Below are 18,974 nucleotides of genomic sequence, written 5' to 3'. Positions count from 1 at the left end.
GATTGCGTCTCGGTATCGTACTCTCCCCGGTGCTCAGTACAGTTCTCTGCACACGGTAATGGCTCAAATATGACTAGCAACAGCAGAGGGGAAAGAAACAGCTTCCAATACTGAGATGGTCAACATTGGCTTTAGTGAAAGTCGTGACTGCCTCATTTAACAGTATTGAAAGAGGTCATTTTGGTTGCAGACTGAGAGAGACCTTTCCAGTTTTGCTGAGCAACGCTTATTCATTTATTCATTCATTCAATAGTATTTATTGAGCGCTTACTATGTGCAGAGCACTGTACTAAGCACTTGGAATGTGCAAATCGGTAACAGATAGAGACAATCCCTGCCCTTTGACGGGCTTACAGTCTAATCGGGGGAGACGGACAGACAAGAACAATAGCGATAAATCCTGGTGAAGAGATTCTGTGTTCATACTATATTCTAGCAAGTTCTACTGGGTGGAGGAGGACACTTTCCAGATGTGTCCTGGCGTGGGCAGTGAAAGAGAATCCAGCTGTGCGTTCCTGCTAACAGTCTTCTTCATGCCAAGATGTAGTGAGAGCTAGATATTTCATGGTCTAGTGGGCAAAAAAGTTGACTATACAATCTTTTTTCTGTTAAAAAAAGCACATTTTATTCTAGGATAGGAAAAAGGAGTTCCATCGCTCTCCATTTCCAAAGTTTTTTGGTTTTTTTAAAATATAGACACTGAGCAGCTGTTGATGTAAGTGCTTATGAAGAGTAACATGAAGAATTGCCCCTGGGAGAACAGAAGAACATCTGAACAGGGTTTGAATGAGCTAATCCCCTGATCCAAATTTTACTCCTCCTTCCACTTGTAGGCAATAAGAAGCAGTGTTTCTTATTGGATAGAGCATGGGCCTGGGAGTCAAGGACCTGGGTTCCAATTCAGACTCTATCCCTGCCTGCTGTGTGACTTAGGGCAAGTCACTTCACTTCTCTGTGCCTGTTACCTCATCTGTAAAATGAGCATTAAGACCGTGAGCCCCATATGGGATATGTGTCCAACCCGATTTGTTTGTATCCACCCCAGTGCTTAGGACAGCGCCTGGCACATAGTAAGCACTTAACAAGTAGCACGATTATTAAGATCTTTTGAGGGGTAGCGTGGCCCAGTGAAGAGATCACCATTCTGGGAATCGGACGACCAAGGTTCTAGTCCTGACTCCGTGGCGTGCCGTACAGTGTGACCTTAGGCAAGTCACTTAACCTCTCTGTTTCAGTTCCTTCATCTTTAAATTGGGGATAAAATATCTGATCTATCTCCTTCTCGGGCTTTGGGCCCCAGAGACTGTGTCTAATCAGATTATATTGTATCTTCCCCAGGGCCTAGTACACTGCTTGACAGTCAGTAAGCACTGAATAAATGCCACTACTGTATATTCAGTTTCATCTTTGCATTTGCAAATAGCTGTCATTCAAGTCTAAGCAGCAATTATTTTTCGGCTCCTGCAGAAAAAGGACAAAATGTCACAGCTAAAGTTTGAGCTCTGAACACTGCTGTTGCAGCTGTTCTATGGAATTCCTACTCTGTCCCCCTTTTGTCGGAGGATAGAGCTCCACTCACCCATGTGGAGAAAGAAAATCCAGGGCCTGAGATATGAGTGTCTGTTTTAAGTATTCCCATGCTTGGGCCCCTATGTTCCTTCAGATCTAGTTAAAGAATTAAAAATAATCTCGTTAATAAGGTTTAAGAAGTGGAAAAGATGAAGAAATCTAAATATTTCCCTATGATTCTTAAGGGAAACACAAATGTCAGCCCGACAAAAGCAGTATCAGTTCTGGGGGCATGGGTCGGGGCGAGTCAGAGGACCTAGGTTCTAATCCCAGCTCTGCCATTTGCCTGCTGTGTGACCTTAGGCAAATCACTTAACTTTTCTGGGCTTCATTTTCCTCATCGGTAAAATGGGGATTCAGTGCCTACTTAGACCGTTAGCTTTATGTGGGACAGGGATCTGATTAATTTGTATCTATCCCAGTTCTTAGAACAGTGTATTGCACATAAGTGCTTAACAAATATAATAAAAATAATTATAACAATAAAATAGCACAGGATTGGGGGTCAGGAGTTGCAGGTTCTAACTGTGGACTCATGACTAGTCTGTTTTTCTTTTTTTATTTATGGTATTAAGGGTTTACTGTGTGCCAGACACTGTACTAAGTGCTGGGGTAGAAACAAACTAGTTGGGTTGTACACATGGGGCTGACAGTCTTAATCCCCATTTTACTGTTGAGGTAAGAGGCACAGAGAAGTTAAGTGACTTGCCCAAGGTCACACAGCAGACAGATGGTTGAGCTGAAATTAGAACCCACATCCTTCTGACTCCCAGGCCTATGCTCTATCCTCTCTGCCTCTCTCTTCTCGCTGCTTTTGTGACCCCGTGTCTCATAATTTCTCTCAGATTCAGTTTCCTCATCTGTGAAATGGGGTTAGAGTATCTGTTCTTCCCTCTTAGACTGAGGCAGAAATAGTATCTGATCTCATCATCTTGAATCTTCCCCAGTGTCATCAACTCTCCATTGTTTAGGGCTGATTTTCCTAGGCACCTTGTTTCTCCATCCAGTCTTCTGACAATTTCCCTGTGCAGTAGCGTGGTAAAAATGTCCTCGTTTTCAGATATCACTGGGTTCGTAATCATCATCTTTGCTTCATAAAATATGCTATTATTGCTCCCTTGATTATCAAAGGCCCTCCCTGCCTCTGGTCACGCAAGCAGTTGCCGGTAAAAAAAGACAGTAAAAGCGGCTATTATTCTTGTAGCCCTGCTGCCTGATTATTTAATTCCCAATCACACAAATCTTGACTTATTTAGTGACTCTCCTCTATCCTCCATTGCAAGGTGGGCAGAAAAGTTTGTGGTAAATCATAATTTTGCTACTCATCAGACACCTGGTGAAAGAGCTGGTAAGGAAGGGGACATTGGCTGAGGTTTGTGGATTCTCAATGATTATTTAATCTATCAAGTTAGCCTCTTTCAGCACAGATATTAAAAACAGGATATATGGTGCTTTCACTAAATTCTGCCTCTTAGGCTACACTTTGACTTGAAGGCATAAGGAGAAGTAAGGCAGGAGAGAAACAGTGAGGCAAATACTCAGTGCCACCTTGGTAAACAAATTGCATTTTAACTACTTTAAAAGCAGGAACAGATTGTTTTAACCAGGAAAAAAATTCAGAAATGGAATATTAGAAATGATTTCAGGCCAAGCCCCAGGATAGATTCAGTAGTCAGTTTGGCTTGCCTTTCTGCTTTCATTTCATCGGAGACCTATTCAGGAGGAAATAGTGGTTTCAAATATATATTAACATATTATATGTTTCATAGTAAATTCATAGTATATATTTGCTGGAAATATTCAAAACTCCACAGTGTAAAATGGTTGGAATTTATTGTTCTTGTCCATTTTCATTTTGAAAATACTGATGTTATTTCAGGACAAAAACTGACATATGTTAGAGGCAAAGAGCGGGTTTTAATTGTATTCCCAATTTTATGTTGCCTGTCTGTTTTGGGGCAAAGTACTTATTGACTCCCCTTCTCAATCCAATTCAGTAAACTGGGGTTAGTCCAATGGTCCGCTCTGCATACAGTAAGGGCTCAGTAAATATCATTGATTGATTTAATGAACTAATGAGCTTCAAAGAAATCTGAAAAGGGTATATCAACATTTTTATCAAAAAGGAAAATATCACTTGCAAGACTAGTGTGCTTGGTGCTCATTTCTACCCATTGCTAACACCCATCCAGAAGGGTTGATGAATTTTTCTGTACAATCGTTCAGATTTTTAGAACTCTCAGTAAGGCGGCCTTTCTTGCAGCGTCACTGTGCTTATCCCTCCACTGCTACTGCCCAACTGGTCCTTAGGTCTTCGGGTATTCCATTAGCTCTTCCAGGATATCAGAAACTCCTTATTACATGGAATTAGTAACTTGCCTCAGTTACTGGAGTTTAAATGGTATGGGAGATTTGCTGAGATGCTGCATCCAGCAACAAATTGTCCTTTCATTCCCAGGCTTCCATGAGGAGGTCTATGACAGGCTTCAGGCTGTCTGGTTTGATATTAGGCAGATGTCAATCAGTGGTATTTATTGAGCACTTACTGTATGCAGAACATCGTACTAAGCACTTGGGAGGGTAAAACGCTGTTAACAGACACAATCCCCGCCCACAAGGAACTTACATTCTAAAGGAGGGGAAATACATCGAAATGAACACAGGTGGGGAAAATGGCAGGGAATAAGGATATGCATTCGGTCGTATTTACTGAGCACTTACTGTGTCCAAAGCACTGTACTAAGCGCTTGGGAGAGTACAGTATAACAACAGACACATTCCTGTCCAAAACGAGCTCCGGGTCTAGAGGCAAATAAGGATAAGGACTGCAGGATTGAGGGTGAGGTGAATATCAAGTGCCTAAAGAGTACAGAACCAACTACATAGGTGATGCAGAAAGGAAAGCTAGTTGGGGAAAGCCTGTGAAGGAAATGTGATTTTCAGGATGGTTTTGAAGGTGGGGAGAGTGGTGGTCTGCCTCATATGAAGTGGGAGGGAGTTCCAAGCCAGAGGGAGGATGTGGGCAACAGTGGGGGGGTGAGAATCATGTTGAGGTATAGTGAGTAGGTTGATATTAGAGGAGCAAAATGAGTGGGATGGGTTGTGGTAGGAAATCAGTGAGGTAAAGTAGGAGATTGCATGCCTTAAAGTTGATGGTAAGAAGTTTCTGTTTGATGTGGAAGTAGATGGGAAACCGTTGAAGGTTTTTAAGGAGTGAGGAGACAAGGACTGAATTTATTTTTTTTTTAAAGAATAATGATCTGGGCAGCAGAATGAAGTATGGACTGGAGAGGAGACAACAGGAAGCTGATGCAGTAGTCATTCATTCATTCAGTTGAATTTACTGAGCACTTACTGTGTGCAGAGCACTGTACTAAGCGCTTGGAATGTACAATTCGGCAACAGATGGAGCAATCCCTGCTCAACAACGGGCTCACAGTCGAGGTGAGATATAAGTCCTTGGATCAGCTTGGCAGAAGTTTGAATTCTAGTGTCATGTTAGTCTTTCTCCACAAACAAATGTATCCAGAAAAAATTGATGGCTGCAAAAATTCTATTGGCTGAAATCTGCAAGCAGAGAGAGAATGCTTTGAGGCTGCATTGGCCCTCACTCAAAGTATGGAAAAATCAATCTCTCGGTGACATTTATAATAATGTTGGTATTTGTTAAGCGCTTACTTTGTGCAGAGCACCGTTTTAAGTGCTGGGGGAGATACAGGGGAATCAGGTTGTCCCACGTGAGGCTCACAGTCTTCATCCCCATTTTACAGATGAGGGAATTGAGGCACAGAGAAGTGAAGTGACTTGCCCACAGTCACACAGCTGACAATGAGTGCTTAGTATAGTGCTTGCTCACAGTAATCGATCAATTGTAGTTAGAGAGCACTTACTATGTGCAGAGCACTATACTAAACTCTTGGGAGAGGACAGACTCTTGGGAGAGGACAGTAGAGTTAGTAGACACATCCCTGCCTTCAGGGAGCTTCTAGTCTAACAGGGGAGCCAGTAATTAAAATAAATCACAGGTAGGAGAAGCAACGGAGTGTAGGAATATGTATTCAAGTGCCACGGTGGAAAGAGGTGGGGTGAGTACTTAAGAGTTTAGGGGATTTGGATTTACAAAAGGGAGGGAAAATGGGGTGGGGAGATGTGAGATTAGTCCGGGAAGGTTTCCTGGAGCAGTTGTCCCAGGGCTTCAAAAATGCGACCATAATCAATATCACCCAGAAGAAAGTGGACACCAGAGGAATCTCACTGGACTCCTTTACTGACAAGATCCTAGCCAGAATCCTCCTAGAGCACCTTTTTTACCTTAATGATGTTTGTTAAGCACTTATTATGTGCCAGGCACAGTACTAAGCACTGGGGTAGGCCAATCAGGTCTGACATAGTCCCTGGCCCACATAGGCTTTGCAGTTTGAATCCCCATTTTACAGATGAGGTAACAGGCACAGAGAAGTGAAGTGAGTTTCCCAAGATCACACAGCAGACAAGTGGTGGAGCAGGGATTAGAACCCAAGTCCTTAGGATTCCCGGGCCTGCCCCCTATCCACTAGGCAACACTGCTTCTCACTTACTGAAGGCATCATTAAATATCTCCCAGGAGTGACTTGTGCCTTTTAGACTAGTGGATCGTGGCAACTGTGATCATGGCTTCATGTCAGATAGAACAGTGCAGGAGCAACATAAAAATCTTTCCTTCCTTCCTTCCTTCCTTCCTTCCTTCCTTCCTTCCTTCCTTCCTTCCTTCCTTCCTTCCTTCCTTCCTTCCTTCCTTCCATTGTATTGGTTGAGTGCTTACCGTGTGCAGAGCACTGTACTATGTGCTTGGAAAGTACAATTCAGCAATAATTAGAGAAGCAGCAGTGGCTTAGTGGAAAGAGCCTGGGCTTGGGAGTCAGAGGTCGTGGGTTCTAATCCTGGCTCCGCCACTTGTCTTCTGTGTGACCTTGGGTAAGTCACTTCACTTCTCTGGGCCTCAGTTACCTCATCTGCAAAAATGGGGATTAAAAACTGTGAGCCCCACGTGGGACAATCTGATCTGCCCCAGCGCTTAGACCAGTGCTCTGCACATAGTAAGCGCTTAACCAATACCATAATTAATTAATTAATCAATAAGGAAAGACAATCTCTGTCCACACCGGGTTTGCAGTGTAGATGCGGGGAGACAGACGTCAAAACAAGTAAACAGGCATCAATATAAATAAATAGAATTATAGATATGTCCATAAACACACAAGTGCTGTGGGGTGGGGAGGGCGGAGTGGAGCCAAGTGAGTGAGTCGGGGCAACGCAGTGGCGGGGGGAGCCGAGGAAAAGGGGGTCTTAATCTGGGAAGGCCTCCTGGAGGAGGTGAGCCTTCAGTAAGGCTTTGAAGGGGGGAAGCGTGATGGTTTGGCGGATTTGAGGAGGGAGGGCGTTCCAGGCCAGAGGTAGGACGTGGGCCGGGGGTCGACGGCAGGACAGGCTAGAACGAGGCACAGCGAGAAGATTAGCACCAAAGGAACTGAGTGTGCGGGCTGGGAAAAATCTCTACCCAGACAAAATAAAACCATCTGAGACCGATAACATACCTAGATAATTACTCTAAAAGTTCCATTACTCTGAAAAATTTACCAGGATGCTAAAGTTGCTTTGTAACCGATTTTATTAGAATGGTCCTGTCAGAATCTTTCCCATCATCAAATTAGTCAGAGAGTTTACCTCTTTGACCTTCTCCATAATGTTTGAGGAAATAGTAAAGAACCTGGAGCCTAGTTTTGAATTATGATTCTGGTCCTCTGGAAAACCTGTGACTCGACAGCCTGCAACTCCTTGAAGGTCATGCGAAAACTGTTTTAAAGTGATCTCTGGACTCTAGAAACTCACCCCCATAAAGAAATACTGTGAACTGCTTTTCAGAGTCGGCCAAGTGCTGCGGCCTAATAATTAGTCTGAAACACACTGTTACTTACTGGCCCATAGTCCTCAAGCCCTACTAAAAAAAAACAAGAGTAGCTATCCATTAGCCTCAGGAAGTTGAATACGATCCCTAGCTCTGCAAACTATGCAGGATATTGCCCAAGGCCCCAAGGATAGCCAAAAATGGAAAATCAAGGATCGTGCTCTTTGGGAGACTGACAGAGAACAGAGCCAACGAAAGGCGTCAAGCTTGAGACAAACTGGAGATCTATCAAAAATGCAGTCTACAACCCTATTACCCAACATGAAGTCCTGAAGCACTCTCAGTCCAACGGTATTTAAGCAATACTTGTTGCATCACCCTTTTCGCCTGTTGGGACTCAGAAGGAGAATAGATAAGACAGAAGGATGTCCAAACTGCTGTAGTTTGAACTGAAGTTTGGGGGCAGAGAGCAGAGATAGGCAAGGGTAGAAAACTGGTTTGAAAACAACGGCATAGTTGTGGATACTTGATCCAAGCGCGGAAAGGACCAGCTTGAAATGCAATCAATCAATCAGTAGTATTTATTGAGCACTTACTATGTGCAGAGCACTGTACTAGGCTCTTGGGAGAGTACATTGCAATAGAATTCATTCAGTCGTATTTATTGAGCACTTACTATGTGCAGAGCACCGTACTGAGCACCTGGGATGTACAATTCAGGATACAGTCTTAGAGAAGGGACTGAAAAAAGACCACAGCTGGATCTTTCCAGCCACTCTTTCTTAGGAACTCTCCAGCCCAACATCAGTGTCAAAAACAACCATCATTATAGCAAAAGTGCAAATACATCTTATCTGAACTTTCATTTCATCATCGGCATTGTCATGTTAGTCGTGTGGTGGAGTGGACCTCTCGGTGCATTCGTGTTACAAGGGACTATGATTTCTCTATAGGCTTTAGCCCTCACTCGGGACCATGACTCAAATTCATCCCATAAATCTCATATTTTCTAGTGTCTCTCAAAGCCAGCACCTCATTTTATTTTGCTGCTTTGAAATTTAACTGTAAAATCCTATTTACTCGCCCTACTTTAATGGAATGGGGTAGAAAGTAGACTGTCACACATGTGAAATGTTTCATTTATATTCACACTGAACCTGAAAATAAATACTGAGGCTGAGTGATGAAGAGCGTTGAACTCTCAGGCAACCCAGAATTATAGGAACCAGTGTTATAATATGAGCAGTTTCAGAGCCAATCTTTTAAATTTAGTTGCCTTCAGGTAACTAACATAAATATACATAAAATATATACATAAAATCCACTCGTTCTGCTGGTTCTGTAAGGACATAAAATAAATTAAGACAAAATTTATTAAGACCAGTCCCTGGCAAAATTAAGTTGCTGACAAGTTCAAAAATCACCCATTAAGCTAAATGATTGATATTTGCCAGCATATCGAAGTATGTATCCCCATTCTGTTTATATCTTCCTCCTGCTTTCCTATATTTTTCTTCTTTTCCCCCTGTTTTCCCTCCCCTTAATATTTCCAGAATACTTTACTTTGGACCTTACTACTACTTTTCAACTGACCCCTTGTCTTCGACCCCACCCCTTAGCTTGCTAAATTTCTTTGGCTCCCCAGGAAAAAAATGAGTTTCAGATACCAGGTCTCTCTCCCCTTTCCCTCTGCCTCATCCTCCTCCTTTCTCTCCCCTTTCTCTTTTCCTGTTTTCCTCTTAATATTATCCCCTCTAGCCCATTCAGGCTTTCCCAAAATGGTATGTTTTGTGGGTGAAAGCTAATGCTGTGCGCACAGCCAAGGCTGCACAGGTCAGCGGTATGAATTTGCAAGAAAAATTCCCGAGTCACATACTTTTTAATAGTCCCCAAGAACACTACTTTGACAGCTGGCTAGTCATCCTATGGCTATTTCTATTACACTCTGTCACTGTGAGCAGAAAAGCTTTGGGTTGAGGTTGCGCAGACGCCTTTTTCCTTGTATGACTATGCCCTCGCGTGCCCCTGGATTGGCACAGGGGTTGAGCCAGTTGTCTGCAGCTGATGCCGATGGCTCTGCCGACCCTTTACATTGCTTCCCCCATCCCACTGCCAGTTGTCTGGGCTCTGGAGACTTCCCTGAATCCCTTCACGGAGGCAGCACGAAAAAAACCCCCACAATGCTGTTAACCAGGTGGTGGGTTAACATTGACCACCCTGGATGCGATTTAGGAGTTGCAAATTGATCTTTTTCGCCTTTTGCTTTCCTGCCCCTCAAACCAGAGTGGGAGAGGGTGGAGAAAGCATCCATCTCTCCAGGACATTCTGCTTTGTTAGTGGCTTATAGTAACTGGTCAGAACAAAAGTTGAAGCTATCAGATTAATTAAATCTCCTTATTCATGTTTACGTGTCCATATTAATGCTGGGAAAGAGTCATCTCATATTCGATCATATTTATTGAGTGCTTATTGTTCATTCAATCATAGCTATTGAATGCTTGCTGTGCGCAAAGCACTGTACTAAGCACTTGGGAAAGTACAATACAATAATAAGCACGTTCCCTGCCCAAGGACTATACTTTTTTCTTTAGCCATAGTTGGTTTTAGGTGAATTAAATCCTAAAATCTCTGCTTTTTCTCTGTCCTGAAGAACCCAAACCTTGAGAAATAGCTGACAAAGATACTGAATTCTGATGACTGGTGGTTAGCACAGAAGCAGATGTTTTCTGTCTCTTGTAAAGCAGCCTGCTGTTTCGGAAGCCACTGGACCATGACACAGTGTAAGATCCACTTACAAAACGCTGCCATCACCACTCAACACGTTTCTATTTTACATTCATTTAATTTTTTCTTCAAATTTCCACAAGGAGGCCAAAGCATCCCCAGGTTTTGTATGTTATCGGCTGTGACATTTGCAGCATTACACACGCTCTTGTAGTAAGTGAAGGATGATGGGTTGTGGAAAAACCTTCAGCGCTTCTTCTATAAATACTTTCAGCACAGTGCTTAGGGGCCTGGAGACACTGCCCTTCCCCGTTCTCTGGCTGCCTGTTATTTTGGGTTCTTTCTCTCTGTCATTCCTCCCCCCTCTGCCCACCTTCCCCAAGAGTGCCTGTGCAGTGGTCGCAAAAGGCTTGCTCTGGTTTAGAGTCGTCGTGTTCGAGAAAGTGGTATTCACCCCATTCTCAGCCCCACAGCACTTACTTATGTATCCAAAAGTTATTTATATTAGTCTCTTTGCCCTTCTAGACTGCAAGTTGGTTGTGAGCAGGGAACACGTCTACCATATATGTTGCATTATACTCTCCCAAGTGCTTAACCTTGCGCTCCGCACACAGTAAACACTCGATAAATTTAATTGATGAATTGCTGAAGACATCAATGTCTGGCAGAAGGAGAACCATACATGACAAATTCTGGAATTGTATTTATTTGCTTGGTAGTGTTCAAAGAGTTGCATTTCACAGAATTTCTTTTAGTGCTGTGGGGGGAGACGTGATCAAGCACTGCCCACTAGATTGGCAGCTGAATACTGGTTTCCTTCTTACCCAGTGGTAGAAAATCAGGACCAAGGATGCATTTTCATATTTGGATCGAGGTGATGATTGGGTTGAGCCACAGAGGTACTCAGATGTAAGAAATTAAGAGGGCTGAGGAACAGGAAACCTGTTTCCTCTTTGGTAACAGCTCGTCAAATAAGACTTATTCTCAGTAACCGTATTTCTACTGCTATTACTACTACTACTACTAATATTGGGGTATTTGTTAAGCATTTACTATGTACCAGACACCGTCCTAAGCACTGGGGTGAATAAAACCAAATAGGTTTGGACACAGTCTATGTCCCACGTGGGGCTTGTGGTCTTAATCTCCATTTTACAGATGAAGAAAAGCAGTCATCCGTTCTGCCGTAGATGTAGCTTCCCTGATAAGGAAAACATTTCTGAGCGAAGGATCTCATGCCCATTGTTATCTAATAACTTGGCCTTGTTCAGATAGATCAGCTGTGATATCCCAGGCACAAAGGCAAATGAAAGTAACTGTTTCCCAGAGATCAGCTAATTTTCCCCAGGTTAAGAAACCCTCACTCTCTAGACCCATTCCCCTCTCCAATGTATTCTTCATTCTGCTACTCGGATCAATTTTCTGAACCAACATTCAGCTCATATCTCCCCACTCCTCAAAAATCTTACCATCGACTTTAAGACACTCAATCACTAGATTTTAAGCTTGTTGTAGGCAGGGAATGTATCTGTTTATTGTTATATTTTACTCTCCCAAGCACTTAGTACGGTGCTTTGCCACAGTAAGCACTCAATAAATATGATTCAATGAACAAATCCACTCTCTCCTTTCCTACCTTACCTCCTTGATCTCCTACTACAGTCCAACCTGTACAGTACTTGTGTGAATATACTTCCACTTCTACTATTTTCCCTAGCTGTAATTTATTTTATTGGATCTGTGCTAATCGAGCACTTGATCATCATTCCACCCCCAGCCCCACAACACTTATATACATATCATCATATTAATATTGGCCTCTCCCTATGGATTGTGAGCTGCTTGTTGGCGGGATTATGTCTACCAACTCTGTTTTATCGTACTCTCCCAAGCATATCGTGCAGTACTCTGCACACAGTAAAGCATTCAACAATAATAATAATAATTCTGGTATTTGTTAAGCCCTTACTGTGTTGCGGGTCCTGTACTAAAAACTGGGGTAGTCATAAGCAAATCGGGTTAGACACACTTCCTGTGGGACTCACAGTCTCAATCCATGTTTTACAGATGAGGAGACAGAGCACAGAGAAGCAAAGAGACTTGCCTGAGGTCACACAGCAGACAAGTGGCAGAGCTGGGATTAGATCCCACAACCTTCTCACTCCCAGGCCTATTTTCTATCCACTCCGCCATGCTGCTTCAATTAAACACCACAAGCAGTGAGTTCAAGGGAAGGAGTCTAGCCTTCCTACCAGTTCATGTTGAAAAGGACAAGGATGGGGATGGGAAAGGATGAGACCTAGATTTTAGGGGGAAGAAGTAGAAGGGGGGGGGGTGGCGGGAAGTGACATCAGGAAAGAAGGAATTCTAAAGTAGGAGTAGGAGCTTGGATATCGCAAAACTTTCCCATTTCCCAAGCGGTTCCCCCAGATTTCTCCCTCATTATTCCTGGACACGTACCCTCGTTCCTCCAGCTATAAGCGTACCTACTCAGACAAGGCTTAAACGTGTTACTTCCCAAGGAAGATGGCATTGAGTAGTGACTGGAGAGTTGAATTATTCAGTAACCAACAGGTGATCTTTTAGGCTGTGGTAGTCCGACCGCATCAGTGACCAATTCTATGATTCTGAACTCTTGTTCTTTACGACATCTGTCTCTACTGCCTATTTTTTACACTGCATTCAGGGAGCTGGCCCAGGGCCCAACATCAGCAGTCATTTCAGGTTGATATCCGTAGTTACTCAGATTACTTCTTTCTAGTTCTCTCTTGTTAGTATGCTGTATTGTGGTCTCTTGGGATTACCGCATCAGTGGTTAGTCCTACCCGGCACATAGTAAGTGTTTAACAAATTCCATAATTATGAATCATTATTATTAATTAGGGTTCTTACTGGGAATGGTAAATTAGAGGGCGGGAAACTACTTTCAAAACTCTGTTGTAAACTGAAGCTTTCCAAGGAGGACTACTACTCTTCTTAAAGTCCTGAAAATGAAAAATATTTAATTAGGATATGGTTCCAAGTCTAATTTATAATCATAATAATAACAATGTTGGTATTTGTTAAACACTTACTATGTGCTGAGCACTGTTCTAAGCACTGGGGGAGGTACAGGGTAATCAGGTTGTCCCACTTGAGGCTCACAGTCTTCATCCCCATTTTACAGATGAGGGAACTGAGGCACCGAGAAGTCAAGTGACTTGCCCGAATTCACACAGCCGACAGGTGGTGGAGCCAGGATTAGAACCCCTGACTTCTGACTCCTAAGCCCGGGCTCTTTCCACTGAGCCACTGCTTCTCTTACCTAAGTATATTCTTGCAGCACCCAGTACAGTACTCTGCAAACAGAATATGCCTAATAAATGCAATTACTACCATTAGTAATGACTATAAAGACCTAAAGGTTTGAGGTTTCAATATCATCATTGAGAAGAATTTAAGCTCTTAGGTTTTTTTGGCCAATTTTTAGGTGAAGTGTCCTATTTAGTTCTTCACTCAAACATCGTTGACCAAATAAACACACCTAGAAAGGACAACCAGGAGGTGGAATGAGTGATTTTTTTGGTTTTAATGATATTTACTAAGTGCTTACTATGTGCCAGGCACTGTACTAAGTGGTGTGGTTGATACCAAGCTAATCGGGTAGGACTCGGTCCATGACTTCAATGAGGCTTATAGATGAATCCCCATTTTACAGATGAGGCATAGAAGTGAAGTGACTTGCCAGGTACATAGCAGACCAGTGGCGGAGCTGGGATTAGACCTCAAGTCCTTCGGACTCACCAAGACCCGTGCTCTATCCATTAGGCAACACAGCTTCACTGCAGTGACAAACAAAGATAAAATAAAATATATAAGAGTCTGTTCTGTTTCAGTGTGAGTTTTCCTTATGTGGTTTGGGGAGGCTGCTGTTGAAGAATCAGTAAATATTCTTCCAGCAGTACTTATCTCTCTGGATAGAATGCATTGCAGCATTGGATGAAATAGTTGTGTGCATGGGAATGGGGTTGATAAAGGTTCATCTAAAACCATTTCTCCTTACTTGAGATTCTTCAAGAATGTAGCTTCTGTGCTAAAGGAGAACTAAACAAATACAAGTACATAATGTTAGGGGGAAATTGAGGAAAGCTGTCATCTGACTTAAAGGCAGAGACAGATCGAAACAGAAATAGAGGTTTCAGAGGGCCCTTAAGATGGTGAAATTTTATCAACTTGTGCTGGTGTGGATGAAGGAACTATTGTACAACTGACAGCACTTATCAAACTGCGTGCATTTCAGAATGTCGAGCGCTGCTATTGCATTTGAGATTTGCAGAATTTAGCACAGTTTTAATTTCTCCCTTAGAGTACAACAGTAATCTCAAAGGCTCTATTCAGCAATCCTACTTCTGATGGCCACACAGTAGGTGATCAAGTGTTTTATACAGCACATTGCAGCCGGCAGGAACTTAATAAATAATATATACGTACATTTATATACTAAGTAAATGCTGTAACTACTTGCCATAGTTTCAGTTATGCCCCATTACGAGGAGTATCGATTCTGTGTATTTCTAATGTCTTTTGGTCAGCCTTACTCATTAGAAATAATGTTTGCGGTATTTTTTAAGTGCTTACTATGGGCCAACCAATCTTCTAACCATAGGAGGGCAGACAATGCAATCCTATCCTATATAGTCCCTGTCCCCCATGGGACCCACAGACTAAGGGGATGGGAGAACAAGAATTTAATCCCCACTTTACAGATGAAAAAACTGAGGCACAGAGAAGTGAAGTGACTTCCCCAAAGTCACTTAACAGACAAGTGGCAGAGCTGGGATTAGAAGCCAGGTCTCTTTTCTCCCAGTTCGGTGTTCTTTCCATTGGGTCATGCTGCTGCTTGATGGACAGAAATGTCACTAGTCTCGCAAATTATTTACTCCTTTAATTAAATTTCCTTAAGTTTTGAAATCACGTGGTATGTCCTTGGTGTTATTCACTTTGAGGAAAAATTTGTGTAGAAGTAGTTTATCCTTCCTTGGGTAGGTCTCTGGAAGCTTTATCATTCTTTGATTCTAAATGAAGGAATGTCTTCCTCAAAAACTAGCAAATTATTTACTTTTGGTAGGGCATCATCCTTAGTGATGTTACATGTGCTATGAAAATCACTGAAAGTTAGTTGCCTTTCTTGTAGGATTCCTTCCTTGTCTGTGATGACACTGACATCACCTTTGATGTGTTGGTTTGGGGCCGATAGACTCTTCATGGATATCAAAGACATTGGTTTGATAGTGTTCTGCGTATCTAGAATCTCTTCAGTCTTGCTATTCCATCAATGGTCGGGCATCTTCCTTAACTTCCGCTCCATGTTAAAGTTTCTATAGGCACCCATTTCGTCTCAGAGTATAAAGTACTACTACCTGTTAGGAAATTATAACTGAGTGGACAGGAGACAAACGCTGAAGTTTCAAGGCAGAAATAGAGTGAAAAATGGAGCTCTAACAGCCCAGGAGATGGGTCAGGCTGTGAGCTCGTTGTGGGCAGGAAATGTGTCTGCTTATTGTATTCTCCTGAGTGCTTAGTACAGTGCTTTTCACGCAGTAAGCGCTGAATAAATGCGATTGAACGAATGAATGAGCCAACCACAGACAGGCAGAGTATCCACAAGGATAGTCTATCATCTGATCTTTGAAAATATCAAGGAAAAAAATGAACACGGTAAGTTCCACATTGGTCCTCAAGAAGAACTAGACACTGGGAATATAAACAAGAAAATAATATAGAAGAAATACAGTAGGCAATGATACAATAGACTTGTGCCTGCATCTTTAGAGATGAAAAAAAATCCCTCTAGGATTCCCAGAGCCACCAAGGGCTTTGACTTCCACACCAAACTGCCTCAATGCTTCTGAAACTGAAGGACCTTTGGACCTTGCAAAATGGTACGCCATTAGTGTTTTTTACATGTCTGTTCACTCACGGGGGGAAGGGGTCGGGGTGATATGTTCATAAATGGAATTAAGCCTTGATGAATGAAAGTACAGAATGTGGGACAATTTTGTTTAACGTTTAAACTGCAGCAAATGGCTTTTCATGAAGAGATCTTTTGATATATCAAAACAATAATGTTATTATTGTCATCTGACAATACCGTTCGAAGAATCGGAGCTATATATAACTGCCAAGAATGCATTCATCAGGTTTGGGAAACAGGATTTTGTTAGACCGACAAGAAGACGCTTTAGTAGCGGAACAAGTGTCCTTTCTGTAGAGCATTCCCTTGGGGTTAGGAAAATGGCAGCAGGGTTCGTGGAATTCTCACGTCAGCATTTTTCACATATGCAATATGAAAGATGTGAAAATATCGCTTTGTTTCATGTGGATTTTCTTTGGCCCTAAGACTTTTGAGCTATTCTTTAGTTGTCTCTCAGCAACAAAGACTTAACATTTACCAGAGGATTGGGGCACATTCCTCAGGCATTCAAGCCAAGGGTGATTAGAAAAGCCAGCGTTTAGTAATTAAACCAGGCAACTACTCTGCAGCTTGAAATATTTTGGAAGCTTATCACAGAGTGCGCCCAACAGCTGTCAAGCAAACAAGGTCTTTTCTCATAAAGAAATCCTTCAGTAGCTGAGTGCCTCCTGCACCCCTCCAGCTAAAATGCACTTTTGCTTGGTTGGAGATTTTTAATACTTCTTAATAGCCAATATAAATCACAAAATTTCATAACGGTAGAGAGACATCCCAGGGTTGGTTTCATATGTATATTGTAGCAATTTTCTGCACGACCCACTGTGTGCCTTTGCATAAGTTATTTTGATCAGTTTATGCAGCATAATGATAATGACTTCTGAAAATCAGTTGGTTTTCTTCCCCTTTGTGTGATAGATTTACTCTTCCAAGTTCTGAGGGGGCCCAGATTAAGTAAAACCCTCTTACATCTAAACAAGCTAGATATGTTGATGGACAATAGAAAACCGTGTGGAAAATGTTAACAGCATATGTACAGGATATTCAACTCCCAGTTTGGATCTGCTGGGAAGGATCCCATAGCTTCCCTAACATTTCCCTGGAAAGGAGTCCATGTTTAACCGAAGAGATTCCAGATTCTATTTCATGATAATCACTGCTCTGCTTAGACAGAGAAATGAATCTGCTCACAGTCTCATTATTAAGCACGTCTTTCCTCTATTGCCATTCTTACATCTATGGAGGAAAAGATAACGCTGAATGAAAATGAAACTCACGTTCTGTTCCGACATTATTCCGTTCTTATTTTGTAAAGGAAGAAAAGTGTACAGATTTCACCCTAATCCCTCCAGGGTTATTAATGATGACTGATAATTTCAATATATTGTAATGAGCAAATTATTAATGTAAGGGACAGTCTATACCCGCCAATCAAAAGTATTCGGTGTCTTCAGTGTGCACAGTATTGTAGATACCAGGGGAATTGTAAAGGGAAGGCCCAAGTATATGCCCCTCAAGGAACTCAGAGTGTATTAGAGGAGACAGGAAACCAGAGGGGAGAAGGTCTAATCCAGACAAGTTTCTGGGATGTCAGGAAGGAGAACAGGAAGGGGATAATTTTGGCTAATGAAAGGATAAAGAACCCCTGTTAACAGGATGACATCTGAGTAAGTTGGAACTTTGGTTGAGAGAGGTTGCTCTTATATGAAGGGCCCAGAGAGAAAATTTCAGTCTCCAGACTTCCTGGACTGCGGGGTTTCTCATCAGAAGTTGGCTCTTAGGATCTTTCAATGAAAGCGGCTTGGGCACCATTAAGAAGAGGTGAAGATGCTTGCTGAGAAGGTGGGATCTGGGGGGGCTCAGGACCAACCTTCTGACTTAGAGGAGGTTGGTCTCTAATCAGCTGCGCTATAAAACTGACTGCTCTTGAAAGCCAACTTAAATTTTGGGTTGGTTTATGTTAGCAGGATTTACTACAGGGAGGTTGGCTGGGAAATCAGTGGCTAGATACTATGTGTCATTTATTGCCTGCTTAAGCAGTATGCTTATTACTACAAAACCTGAAGAGTAGACTTTGAGAGGATTTACTTTCTCTGAGCTGTGTAGTGCCTTCTGCATGCACCTGAGGGATGAGGTTTACTTTCCCTTTCTTTCTCTTAATGGCCATACCACTACCAGGTTTCTGAATAGATGCTTTGGCTGAGAATCCATCTCATGTTAATAATAATAATAATAATCATGGCATTTGTTAAGTGCTCACTATGTGCGAAGCGCTGTTCTAAGCACTGAATAGGCTACAAGGCTACAAGGTGATAAGGTTGTCCCACATGGGGCTCACAGTCTTCACCCCCATTTAACAGATGAGGAAACTGAGGCACAGAGAAGCAAAATGACTTGCCCAAGCTCACGCAGCTGACAAGTGGAAGATCCGGGATTAGAACCCATGATCTCTGACTCCCAAACCCGTGCTCTTTCCGCTGAGCCACGCTGCCTGTAAACTGACCAATTGCTTCTGTCCCTGAAAGCAAAAGGCTAAAAAAGACAATCTGAAAGACAATCACACCAGAGTTTTATGGGCAGATGCTCCTAAATCAATCAATCATATAGAGTGCTTACTGTGTGCAGAACACTGTACATTCCCTTGCCCACACCAAAGGGTCTGTAGCATTCAAACAAAGGGCCGGTTTTAGGAGGCCATGAAAAAGGTAGTGGTCTGGGATTTGAACGTTCAAGAGTTCCCGATTAAGGAGGAAAAATTTCAGTGAAGGACCCCTTTAAGTGATAGCTCTTAGACTCCAAGTGCTTAGTACAGTGCTCTGCACATAGTAAGGGCTCAATAAATACTAT

Source organism: Ornithorhynchus anatinus, chromosome 8 (genome assembly GCF_004115215.2).
Source record: "Ornithorhynchus anatinus isolate Pmale09 chromosome 8, mOrnAna1.pri.v4, whole genome shotgun sequence".
In the NCBI taxonomy this organism is placed as follows: Eukaryota; Metazoa; Chordata; class Mammalia; order Monotremata; family Ornithorhynchidae; genus Ornithorhynchus; species Ornithorhynchus anatinus.
Note: the sequence above shows the minus strand (reverse complement) of the source record.